This window comes from Rhamphochromis sp. 'chilingali', assembly GCF_963969265.1.
Source record: "Rhamphochromis sp. 'chilingali' genome assembly, chromosome: 4".
Lineage (NCBI taxonomy): Eukaryota > Metazoa > Chordata > Actinopteri > Cichliformes > Cichlidae > Rhamphochromis > Rhamphochromis sp. 'chilingali'.
In genome coordinates, this window is record NC_137948.1 from 11305867 (window position 1) to 11318839 (window position 12973).

Here is a 12973-nt window from a genome sequence, read left to right on the forward strand (position 1 = left end):
TTTTTAAATGAATATTATATCTCTAGCTTTTCCCTTCACACTGTCTCTCTTTCCCCAGATCCCTGCTGAGCGCTTCAGCAATGATCCCAATATAAAACAGTATGTTCACCTACAAGGAGAGTTTGGTACCCAAACACTGGAGAAGATTGTGTTAATCTCCCTTCAATATGGGTACATCTTCATCCAGACTGACAAGACTATCTATACTCCCAGTACCACCGGTGAGTCATTTACTCCATTACTGATGAGATACACAAACCAACACCAACACAAAATGATATGGTCATCATCACTGGACAGAACTTGGTCATTAACCTTTTAGCAGTTTATGTAGTTCAGATCATGGGAGATGAAGCTTGTCAGAGAGTTGATTTAATTTTCATTAGATACATCAAGAATACATCTTTTCCTTGTGGCAGGGCGTGATATGTGGCGCCACTGCAGGGAGGCTGACACACCATCGCTGCATCGGCTCATCACGCCTCCCCTGCATTAAAGAATGTACTGGGTCCTGACTGAGTTGTTGTTGTTGGTGTGTGTGGCTGGCAACTGCAAAACTGCAGCTGAGTATTGTTGTGAACAGCAACCGAAATAAACTTAACGAGTGTTGAAATGTGGTCGGGTCCGACATTCGTTGTTTACATTTCTATTTCTTGGGTTGGAAGTAGATCATTAATAGCTATTGTATAATTATATATTTTTTAAAATCACAGCAGGCAGCAGCAGAGTTGTCAGTTTCTCGGTTTAATGTCTATCATCCATTTATTGATGGTTCCATGGTTGTAGAATTAGTGTTTCTTCTTGTTAGATGTCATGTGCTAACTAGTTGACAGGGGAATCTGAAATAAACACAGTAATTAAACAAAGTGTTTCTCTATTTGTCTCTCTGTCACAGTCTTTTACAGGATTTTTGCAATGAGGCCAAATATGGAGCCCGTAGACAAGAACTATCAACCGGGAACTGATACTTCTGTTGTTGTTGATATTGTGGTATTGTTATCTTTCATTTAACTACATCATTACAAAATCTATCACTGAGAGTATAAAACATTTACAAAATAATGATCTCCAATAATGTCACTAAAACATATAAAACATAAATATTTCTCCAACACGTATGCTGTAATACAAGTTGCCATGAAAACTGAAACTGAAACTTTTAGATAAACCATATAGTTAATAATTACAAATTACCTGTTTTTAGGAAGCTGTAGAAATGTTAAAAATTATACAATATATTGAATGTTTTATTGATGCTCTCTCCTAATTTTAGGTTTAATTTTCTTATTTCTAGAACCCTGATGGAATTATTTTAGAATCAAAGCTTGTCCTTGTAGTGTCAGGAATCTACTATGGAAGTTATTTCCTCCCTGAAATTGTAAGGTACTTTTTCCCTAATGCTCCACACTGAGAGGGATCTCAAATTTATGTATCTTATAAACACATCAACACTGAACTATGTGTTCTTTATGTACATCTATGTGTGTCTGTTTGTATATGTAGTACAGGAACGTGGAAGGTGGTGTCAAAATTTAACACCAACTTAAAGCAAACCTTTGAGGCAGAATTTGAAGTGAAAGAATATGGTGAGTTTGTTTAAAAATAGCCAACAAAAATTTCCCCTTTCGCCTCACTGGACACTTAATGAGTATTATTTTGCAGTGCTTCCCAGTTTTGAGGTTAAACTGACATCCCAGGTCCCCTTTTTCTATGTGGACAGTGATGAGCTCACCATCAACATCAAAGCGACGTATATGAAGGCTTTTGATTTGTGGACACAGTTTAATTTATAAAATCATGTTTGAGTTGTTGTTTCTTGATTGCAAGTTAATGGTTTATTTGTGATTTTAGATATCTATTTGGTAAAAAGGTGGATGGCACAGCCTTTGTGGTGTTTGGAGTTCTAGTTGGTAATACAAAAAACGGCATTCCAAGTTCTCTTCAAAGAGTGGAGGTGAGTAAACATTTATTCTTTTAATAATAAATAATAACAATAATGAATAACTGCCTATTTGACAAGTCTCTGTGTGTTTTATTTTTATCTTTTGTGATTTCAATCAATGCCCAGTTTCCTAAAATAAGACAAAGACTTGCACTAGAAATTGCATGAGAAATATTTAGTGCCCCCCCCCCCAAAAAAACCAACAATTTTGACACATTGTATTATTGTCCAGTTGTTATTTGACCCTAACTTTGAAATCCTTAAAAATAATTCCATAAAAGGCTTTTCTCTTTGTGAAATAAGAATAAAAAAAAGGTTCCTACTGAATGACCCATTTTTGTGTTATGCCATGGCAGATCAATGAAGGAGAAGGAACCGTTAAACTGAAAAGGGAACACATTGCACAGACTTTTCCAAACATCAATGATTTGGAAGGAAACTTTATATTTGCTGCGGTCAGTGTGTTGACAGAGAGTGGTAAGAAAAAGACACTATTTAACTTATAAGTCGGGGGCCTAAAATATGAATTAGTTTGTTTGTTTACACATCATTTGAACTTTGTGTTCCCCAAGACGCATTCACTAGTATAGATAAATTAGCCTAATTAGCCTATTATTAGCCTAATTTATGTTTTGTTTTTTGGTTTGTTTGTTTTTTGGGGGGCGGCGTGGGGGGGGGGGGGGGGGGGGGGGAATAAAAACAATATTGTTTGTATTGAATATCCATGAACCATGTATTGCAACTGGCTCTTTAACCAGACTTACGTAGGGCCAAATGGGCCAAAGTGAGTTAAAGTCCTTTGTGGCAGAAGGGTTAGAAGGATGGTAAATTTGAACTCATATTTAAAATCTATGAATGTGTATATTCACAAACAGGTAGTGAGATGGTGGAAGCAGAGCTGAGAGGCATCCAAATTGTCAAATCACCCTACACCATCAACTTCAAGAAAACACCCAAATATTTCAAACCAGGAATGTCGTTTGACATCACAGTAAGCTGCTAATTTATAATTACTCTTTAAGTCATTGATTTTGAAAAACAACAAATGTCAATATCTTTAAATATATTACTGCTCAATAAAATTGAACATAGCTCAATGACTTGAATTTGATGACAGCAATATGTCTGTCATGGTCCTGAGTCATCTTGACCAAGCGTTCTTAGTTTTCTTGTGTTTTTGTATTTTGTTAGTTCAATATATATTCCTAGGTTCCTAGGTTGTTCAGTTTAGTTTATTGGATTCCCCTTTGTGTTTCTGCCCTCTGTGTTTCCCTATGTGTCTGTGTTTATATTGTGGTGTGAGTTCTTGTGCCATGTTTCCCTTCATGTTTTATTCTGTTATGTTTTCCATGTTTCCCCAGCGCATCATGTCTGCCCTCGTCTGCCTCTCCTTCAGTCCCACATCATGTTTCCTGTTTTATTGTGAAGGTCCCGCATTCGCATGTTCATTCTGTTCAGTCCAGCCTCCGCTGTGTCATTATGGTTATTCGTGTCAGCTGTGTTCCTCGTGTGTTCTCACTTCCTTGTTATCCCTCTGTGTATTTAGGTCAGCATCTACCTCAGTCTTGTGTCACATCCTCCCTCATGCTGTGTGTTCCCTTGTGTCCCTTTCTGTGAAGATTAGTTTAGATTTTCCCAATCTAGTTTAGTTTTGTATCATTTCCTTGAGTCAGCAAATAAAGCTGCATTTTGAGTTCATTCCGTGTGTTGTGAGTCCTGCATTTTGGGTCCAATCTCCTGCCTGCCACACAGCGATTCTTGATAATGTCTCAAAAAAGTTAGGACAGGGACAAAAAAGGCTGGAAGAGTAAGTGGTATTAAAAAGAAACATTTCCTCAGAAGATGGGCAGAGGTTCAAAATTGTGGGACTGTGTCAGAATAATTTTTCAATGTAAAATTCCTCAAATGCAAGTTAAAGCTCTATCATGTAAAGAAGAAGACATTTGAAAATGATCCAGAAACAACCTTGTCTTCTCCAGGCCGAAGCTCAGTTAAACTGGATTGATGCAAAGTGAAAAACATTTGTTTCAAGTTTTTAATTAATCTAAATTAATCTAATCTAATTTTAAGATCTCCAGACTAAAGAGAAGAGTGACCTTTTGCCTTATTATTCATTCAGAAGCATCTGCATTTCTGATGGTATGTGGGTGCATTACTGCTTTTGGAATTTGCAGTTAGCACAACTGGAAAAGCATCATCAGTGTGGGAAGGTCTAGAAAGGTTTTAGAGCAATATGTTCCCCTCCAGGTGATGTCTTTTTCAGTGAAGGCCTTCGATATTTAAGCAAACAAATAGTAAACTATATATTACAACTACTACAACATTATGGCTTTGAGGTAGAAAAGTCCAAGTGCTCAGGTGCCTATCTGCAGTCTAGACTTTGCACCAACTGAAAACATAAATCCTAACATAAATCGGGTGTTAGGAAATGGAATGCACTCCTCCCCCTTCTCTAACTCTGCAGGCCTGACCAGAGGACAAGAGATAGTTGCCACAGTAATGGGAGTGTTGCCTGCAAAAGGGTAATCTCCTTACCTGCAAAAGGGTAATCTCCTTATAGGGAGATGTCCGGGAGATGAAATGTGAGGTGGCCATGGGGTCTAAAGGCTTTCCTCCAACTTCTTGACCAATCACATTAACATTCTGTTTTTACCACATGCAATAAAAGTGTATACTACCTAGGAGTGGCCTGTCTCTGAGCAAGAGAGAACGAGGTCCGTGGTGCCATATTAATTTGAAATTCTAATAACTTTAATAATAAATTGCAAAAAAACAAAACAATCCCCAATTTCACTGTATATTAAGTACTGCGATTTAAGCTATGAGCATGCTTGTTGCCAAATGCAGTGATCTCATTAGTCAGATCTATTTAATTGGATACGAAAAATTAGGGTTGGTTCCAAAAAATAAATGCCACAAATACGTACAGTGAAAATATGCAATCTGTGCACACTGTGAAAAAAAGCTGACATCAAGTGATGATGAGCTGGTCCTGATTTTACTAAACCAAAAAAGAAACCGAGACTGTTCTGTGACACAACAACAATCAAATGTGTAATGAAGGCTTTGAGTTTGTCACCACTAGCTGTGACTAGGCAGATGTGCTTATAGCTCAGGGATAGCTATAAGCACATAGCTATAAGCAGGGATAGCTCAGTAGGTAAAGTGGTCACCCCATGATCGGAAGGTCGGTGGTTCGAATCCACTTAACGGCTACCCTGAGGTACCCCTGAGCAAGGTACCGTCCCTACACACTGCTCCCCGGGCGCCTGCTTAGTGGGCTGCCCACTGCTTCACTGAGTGAATGGGTCAAATGCAGAGAAAAACAAGTAATTTCCCCATGGGGATCAATAAAGTATCCATTATTATTATTATAACACATCTGAAACATCGGAAACATCAAACTCGAAAAATAAACAATAGTTGCTATTTCTAGATACCTTATCTCATCTAGGATTAGTTTCTCACACCTCACACCTGTTTTGTCTCACCTTGTTTTCTGGTGGGTATTTATTGTATCAGTCTCCCGTTGTCCTGCGTTACATTTTCCCTTATGGCTGTGTCCCTCCTTGTTGTGTGTTTTCCTAGAAGAGTTGGATTATTTGTTTCTGATCTGGATTGTTTTGTATTTTTTTACACCACATTGACATTGTTTTTGAATTTACTCCCTGTCTTGATAGTCATAGAAACTGGTTCCTTCTTCAGCCACAACTGTCCTTGACAGTTTTTATTTACAATTTACAAAATATGGTGGGGGGGGGGGGGGGGGGGGGGGGTTGGCAATTGGGCTTCAATGAGTTCAATGTGTTAATTTCAATGTTTCATGAGCAAAACAACTTTATAAAATTTAATATACACATAATGTGTATGTGATGTATAATATTTTACTGAACATGTTTAGTTGAGATGAAAATAATTTTTTTCTGTTATTGTTGGGGGTTTTTTGTTATTTTTTATGCTTTTGTTATATTGTTTTCAGAAACTAATGTGCTTAATATCAAATAAACTATGCTGATCTTTGTTTTTCTTTGTTGTAATGGCAGATTCAAGTTTTGAACCCTGATAACACTCCAGCAAAAGATATTCCTGTTGTGGTGAATCCTGGTGAAGTGAAAGGGCACACTGCAGACAACGGCATGGCAAAGCTAAGCATCAATACAGTGGGAAACAGCGAAAACATCATTATTACTGTATGTTTAATTGTCAATTTGATGTTTTGCAATGTTGTTTATTGCCAAGTTATTGCCAACTATGCACTCATCAGTCTTTTTATTTCACTGTATGTCAGAAAGAACACAGCTTTAAAAATGTTATATAACTTTTCTTACGTGGTTGGAAATAGCCAGTAGTTTGTATGTCAGCTCAACTGTAGGTTAGCTAAAAATAGGCTAAATACTTTTAATCTAGTACAAAATTAGTGTCATTGTATTGTTTGTTTATCATTGTATTATTTTTATATTAGTTGTGTATAATCTATTGTATGCCTTTAATTACAGGCAACGACTGCTGTTGAGAACATTTTACCAGCAAGGCAAAGATCTGCTACCACGATAGTTACCCCTCACACAAGCAGAAATTACATTCATATTGGTGAGGAATTTCGTAAAATGACATCAGAAGATAAGACAGCAGAAATCGTGCTGATAATCCTCTCTATAGCTCTGAGAGCCAACAAAGTGTCTAGTACTGATTGTAAAAAGTTGTTGTTGCAGGACTGGAAACAGCTGAGGTGAAATTAGGACAAAACCTCAAATTCAGCCTAAACCTTAACAGAAACGAAGAATATGATATCACATATCTGGTAAGAGACCTTTTATACCTGTCTGTATGTGTTTGAAAATATGAATGACTGGGTTGTAATTACTTACAGCAGCTTATGTAACAGGATGGATAAGTAAATTGTATAAATTTGTCTTCAGATCCTGAGCAGAGGTCAGCTGGTAAAACATGACAGATTCCGGGCAGAACGTCAAATTCTGATTTCTCACAATGTTCTAATTACCAAAGAGATGTTGCCATCATTCCGCATCATAGCGTACTACCATGTAAATACTGAAGTGGTATCAGACTCCGTTCAGGTGGATATACAGCACTCCTGCGTAGGAGATGTGAGACACAACACTGACACACAGTTAAGCTATTCATTGTATTATAACAATAACTAAGTTAAAAAAGACACCCAGGCAAAACATCTACTCTTCCTATTTTCTTTTCCTTTAGCTGAAGCTGGAAGAAAAGAAACATAATAACTATAAGCCTCGCGGGAAGTTTGAACTGAAGGTCACAGGAGATCCAGGAGCCACAGTGGGATTAGTGGCAGTTGACAAAGGCGTCTACGTCATAAACAACAAACACCGCCTCACCCAGAAAAAGGCAATGTCTTTTAACAACTCCAAAAAGCTGACTGTTCATCTGAACATTGCGTTTATCCAAGTGACTTTTCCAGTCTTAGCTGACTCCAGGTTTCCCCAACCTTATAAAGAGCATATTTGCATAATGACTGAAACTAGCACCACTGGCGAACAATGGGTTTTGAGGTCAATTTCTTGATTATTAATAAGAAAATTCTCACAGCCATTGGTCAAAAACCACTGATCAATGGCCATTCAAGTGCCATTCACAGAGAGTTGGGGAATAGCTGCAATCACAGCATTGTAAGATGGTGAAAGATGTACCCTTCTTCAATTCAGAGATGGTCTTTCCCTTTTCATGTAAATAGCCACCTTGAGTCCCTGCTTAATCCAGGATGTGTACATCTTAATCACTGAAAGAGTGGCCACTTTACAGCAGATGTAAATAGAGTGCGTAGCCGAGTAAGTACTTCTGTGTTCACACCTACGGGCCCGTGACCAGTCTTTCAGTGATGAGGATGTACACATCCTGGACAGGGAGGAACACTGGCTTGAACAGGAAATCAAGGAGGCCATAGTACGTGAAAAAGAGAAGGCCATCTCTGAATCGAGGAGGGGGCCTAAGGGTTAATCTTTGTTGTGATTCCAGACATTCTCCAACTCTCTGTGAATGGTACTCATGGTCATTGATCAATGGTCTTTGATCAGTGGTTGTTGATAATGGTCGCAACAATTTGCATATCAAATAATAACACAAACCTGACCTCACAACCCATGGTGCTAGTTTCAGTCATTATACAAATGTACTCTGTATAAGGTTGGGGAAAGCTGCAGTCAGCTGATACTGGAAAAGTCACTTGGATGAGTGACAAAACATTTCTCCTACTGAAAATGCGAGGTCGAGATAAACAGAATCAACTTTTCTGAGTTTTTTATGAAATGTTTTATTGGTTCAAAGTTTAGAGACATGCATTTTTTTATGTTACCGATGTTGTCTATGGAAATGGTAGTCTCATAAAATAAATTCCTAACCCTAACTTATAACGTCTACTTTTACTATCTAAAAGACTCGCATGGTTCATTTGATTTGCTTCCACTCTGCGCAGATTTGGGAAATAATAGCGGCGTATGACACAGGCTGCACACCAGGTGGAGGAAAGGACAGCATGAATGTTTTCTATGATGCTGGACTGTTGTTTGTGGCCAGCACTACTTCTGGAACACCACATAGAACAGGTTACCCTACTTTACTCATCACACTGACTTTGTCAAAGTAGTGTAACAGTGACTAACTGAGAGCCACACAAACTGATTTCATTTTCTCCTACAAATGGTAAATGTCCTTGTATAAAACAAGGAAACCAATAATGGTCCTTTTTAGGTTGCTGCTGGCCATGCTAGTCCACTACCTCTTTATTTTCTCTTGCTTGTAGCTCATACTAAAAAAAATGACTATATAGAAACAGTACAATGAAGGGACATAGTTAGCTTCTGTTGGTGCTCCCTGCCTTGTCAAAATTTGTTCATTTACTACTGTAGAAATATACCTTCTTCTCAAAGCATTAGAAGAAGCATCTCCCAAAAAGTGAAGGCTTACTTTCAAAATCGACTTAGAAAGAATAATTTGATTGCCTTAAAGCGTTAACTATAACCTTTAAGTTCCTATTTCTGTGTTTTAGTGGCTTCTAACATAAACTATTAGGAGAAAATAAAGAATATGATATAATCTCTTATTTTTGGAATTTGGGTGTTTTCAGTCTCTAGCCATGCAGTCTGCCTTATCAAACATTTATGAAAGAACAGGTGCATCTAAAGAGCTCACTGAATTTGCCACTGCTGTAACAAGTCAGTTTGTTAAATTTCTTCCTTAATAGATATCCCATAATCAGCTGCAAGTAGTGTTATATGAAAGTGAAAATAAGCTATTTCGAGCGACTATGTTTTGAATGTGTTTTAAACTGTAACTGATGTCTTAGGATTGCAAAAGGGAGTGCTTTTTTCTGTTTTCAAAACTCAGATTTGAAGTGTCCTGCCACCAGCAGAAGGAAACGATCTACCACTTTGATTGACCTCAGAACCAGCTTGAGTGAGTATCCTAAACTGCCAAAGATAGACATTGCTATTTCTATTCTGTCTTTGACAGAATGAACTGTCTATCCCACTTACTTTACTAGTTTCTTTAAGCTTGCTGCTTTGCTGAAACCACTTCCTAGAAGCATGTTGTTGTGATGAGAACCTTTGTGCTGATTGACCGCATGCAGGAAAGTGTCATGGTGGTTTATATTTGAATGCAAAGTTCACAGACAGTTGGCAGGTAAAAACAAAGTGCACAGTTATTAGAAGAAAAACAAGGAAAAAGTTGCACAGTTTCAGAAAACAGAGGTCATTGTGTTTTGTTCCTGTGACGATTACTACTTTGGCCCCTTAGAAATGTATAAAAAAACTATTTGCGGGGAACCTAGGAGTGATTTTTGACAGTAATCTAATGTTTGATAAACAGATTAATGCTACAATCAGGACCAGTTTCTTTCATCTTCGGCTACTTGCAAAAGTGAAGCCATGTCTCTGTTTTAGAGACTTTGAGAGGGCTATTGCCTTCATTTCATCTCGCCTTGACTTTTGTAATAGTCATTACTCTGGTCAGTGTGTCATCAGTTAGCCTACTGCAGCTGGTCCAAAATGCTGCAGCACGGTTATTAACTGGCACATGTAAGCCAGCCCTGCCTGCCAGTTCACATTGATTTTAAGATTTTATTATTTGTATTTAAGGCGTTGCATGGGTTAGCACCCTCATAGCTTTCTGATCTTTCAAATTGGTACACTCCTGCAAGATCACTGAGGTCTGTGGGTCAAATGCTCCTAGCTGTCACGAGGTCCAGATTAAAGCACACAGAAGATGGGGCCTTTGCTGTAACTGCTCCTAAATTGTGGAACAAACTGCCCCTTCACATCAGGACCCCCCCCCCCCCCCCCCAACATTGGACACTTTCAAAGCCTGTCTGAAAACCCAATTTTATTCCTAAGCTTTTATATCAGAATGAGTTTGTATGACTTTTATTTATCTTACTTCCTACTCAAATCTTCTTATTTTCTTAACTTTTGTCATGTCTTCCTATGTTTTTATCTTGGTCAACAGTTGTTTTCTTAAATGTGCTTTATAAATAAATTTGACTTGACTTGACTTGACTAGACTTCATGCATTTGTGGCATCATCTATCTATGAGAGCTATTGTTTCTTGACTTTGCTCTGGTTCACTCCTGCATATCTACATCAAATATTTGTCTTGTGAAAAAAATTCTTTAAACAAGTTTATACTGGTTTAACTCATTTCCAGTAAGAGTCTCATGATAACTGTGACCAGTGATTATAACAAAAATGAAATATCAGACAGAAAATAAATAATCAGACTATATTCACCCATTTGCACACACTCTACATAAACTTAGCACTGTGCACTCCACCACACTTTTCCATCAAGCAAAGCACATTCAAGCTTTTCACCATTACTCAAAGTCTCCTTTTGTGAACTGGAAAATAAAACCACAGACCACTGTTACAGTCACTTTATTTGTTAAATTGTCATGTTAAAATATTTACAGACATAAATGTCAGCGTCCCTTTGTACATGATCATTCTTAATGAACTTTAAACTCTGTAATCTAAAGGTTTTTCTCTGTGGTTTCCTTTTTTTCAGTATCTAAATATCAGGACAAAGAACAAATTGAGTGCTGTTTAGATGGCATGAAGGATGTTCCTGTTCCATACATTTGTGAGAGGCGACGCGACTATATTGTGGGTGGTCCAGGCTGTGCAGAGGCTTTCCTTCACTGCTGCAAGGAGATGGAAAAAGTGCATGTTGACAGGAAAGTGGAAGCCCTCAAACTGGCTCGCAGTAAGAGATGGGGACTGGGGATGGGAAAACTCTTTTTGGGTAGATCACGTATATTAGTTTATATATTTAGTTGTATGCTAGTTTTTAAAAACTCATTCTCATCATATAAAAAGTATAAGAGTACTTTTTGATCACATCTTTTAGATGAGCTTGATGATGATTACATAGACAGCTATGACATCTCTGTTCGGACGAGCTTCCCCGAAAGCTGGCTTTGGATTAACTTCACACTACCAAATTGCACTCAAAACATCAAAAACTGGTAAGTACAGCCAATAAAAAAGCAATGCACAAAAACTCGTTCCACTTCTCTAAGGAATTTTTTTGCCACTGAAACTGATGGGACTTTTCTATTTCAGCCGTACAACATATGAGAAAAATGATATACCTTTACCTGACTCAATTACAGCCTGGCACTTTACTGGCATTAGTATGTCAAGGACTCATGGTGAGAATTGTTTCTGTGCACAAATTTTTCTTTTTTATATGTACAATTCCTGTTTCGAAATTGTTACACCAACCTTAGCTTTTAAAAAAAAAATATTGATCTATCAGTTCAACAGAAAGCTGAAACTATATGTAAACATTTTTATACAATATGTACATTTGGCCAAAGAAAGATGAAAAAATTTGGTTTGGTGTCAAGCGTATCACGCACAGCTCACAACTCACAACATAAAACTGAAGAGTTAAAGTATTCAGTTGGCTGAAGTTGTTACAGTTGCTGCCTAAAGTGAAGAAGTACAACTCGTGTTATTTTTTTTAGATTTAGCATAAATTGTATTTTATATTTCCACTCACAAATGTCTCGCGCTTTCTTTTGCTTTTGTTTTATGTTTATTTGTCTCTCATTTGAAGGTATCTGTGTGAATGATGATTTAGAGATCTTAGTACAGAAGACATTCTTCATTGATCTCAGACTGCCATACTCTGCAGTCCGTGGAGAGCAGCTGGAAATTAAAGCAATTCTCCACAACTATGAAGAAGAGCTTATCAGAGTGAGTCTGTGCTATTAAACCCCAATGTGCAGAATTAGTTAGAACTGCTGGAAATACCATGCCAAGATGCCAAGAGGACTGATGAAACTGATGTTTAAAAAATATGATTTAGTGTCAAGGGTAACAGGTAGGTTTCTGCAAAATCTCTCCTAATGGAATGAAGATTATTAAAACATGTCAACCAGCATCTTTTAATCTCTACACTTAAAATTTGAATGATGGTGGTGGGCCAACTATATGTTATCATATGGGACTTTCGCAGTCATGGAATTATTCAGTGATCCCATATTCAATGCAAAGTATCTGCATTGTCGTGGCTTTTAAAAAAAATCTACTGTCCATCTTTACCCATTTCAAGGTGCGTGTGGATCTGAAAGAAGAAACCAACTTGTGCAGTGCAGCTCATAAGCGCGGGAAGTATCGTCAGGAGGTCACTGTTGGGAGTGGAACAACACGGGCTGTAGCATTTACCATTATCCCCATGAAGGAAGGACTTTTTCCTATTGAGATTAAAGCAGCTGTTAGAGATGGTGGCAGTGATGGTATCAGGAAGATGCTGCGGGTAGTGGTAAGAAAGATTTGTTGCAGCACTCGATATATCATATGAGAATGGTTTGAACCTCTCATTTCTGTCTCAGACCACTAATTGTCTCCAATACACCTTCTGTTGACACTCAAGGGCAGTTACAACAAATTAAATTAGTATGAGTAACATAACCAAGAAAATATTTAAAAACATTTCAACATGCATTGATGCCTGCTCAAACATCCAGGTAAGGAAAGCCACCC

The 12973-nt window shown here is 37.7% G+C and overlaps 1 pseudogene across 1 annotated transcript in view; it reads left to right on the forward strand.

Moving 5' to 3' along the window:
* Nucleotides 1–12973, forward strand: part of LOC308394926 (complement C3-like) — a 43317-nt pseudogene that overhangs the window by 6025 nt on the left and 24319 nt on the right. Inside the window, exons 3-22 of the transcript XR_013974788.1 lie at nucleotides 59–221; nucleotides 896–990; nucleotides 1295–1383; nucleotides 1504–1586; nucleotides 1663–1750; nucleotides 1852–1954; nucleotides 2299–2419; nucleotides 2818–2933; nucleotides 5986–6132; nucleotides 6439–6532; nucleotides 6655–6743; nucleotides 6862–7050; nucleotides 7163–7315; nucleotides 8400–8529; nucleotides 9311–9379; nucleotides 10989–11186; nucleotides 11331–11448; nucleotides 11546–11634; nucleotides 12045–12184; nucleotides 12543–12752. The product of XR_013974788.1 is annotated as a complement C3-like (transcript). The remainder of the gene's footprint in view (nucleotides 1–58; nucleotides 222–895; nucleotides 991–1294; nucleotides 1384–1503; nucleotides 1587–1662; nucleotides 1751–1851; nucleotides 1955–2298; nucleotides 2420–2817; nucleotides 2934–5985; nucleotides 6133–6438; nucleotides 6533–6654; nucleotides 6744–6861; nucleotides 7051–7162; nucleotides 7316–8399; nucleotides 8530–9310; nucleotides 9380–10988; nucleotides 11187–11330; nucleotides 11449–11545; nucleotides 11635–12044; nucleotides 12185–12542; nucleotides 12753–12973) is intronic.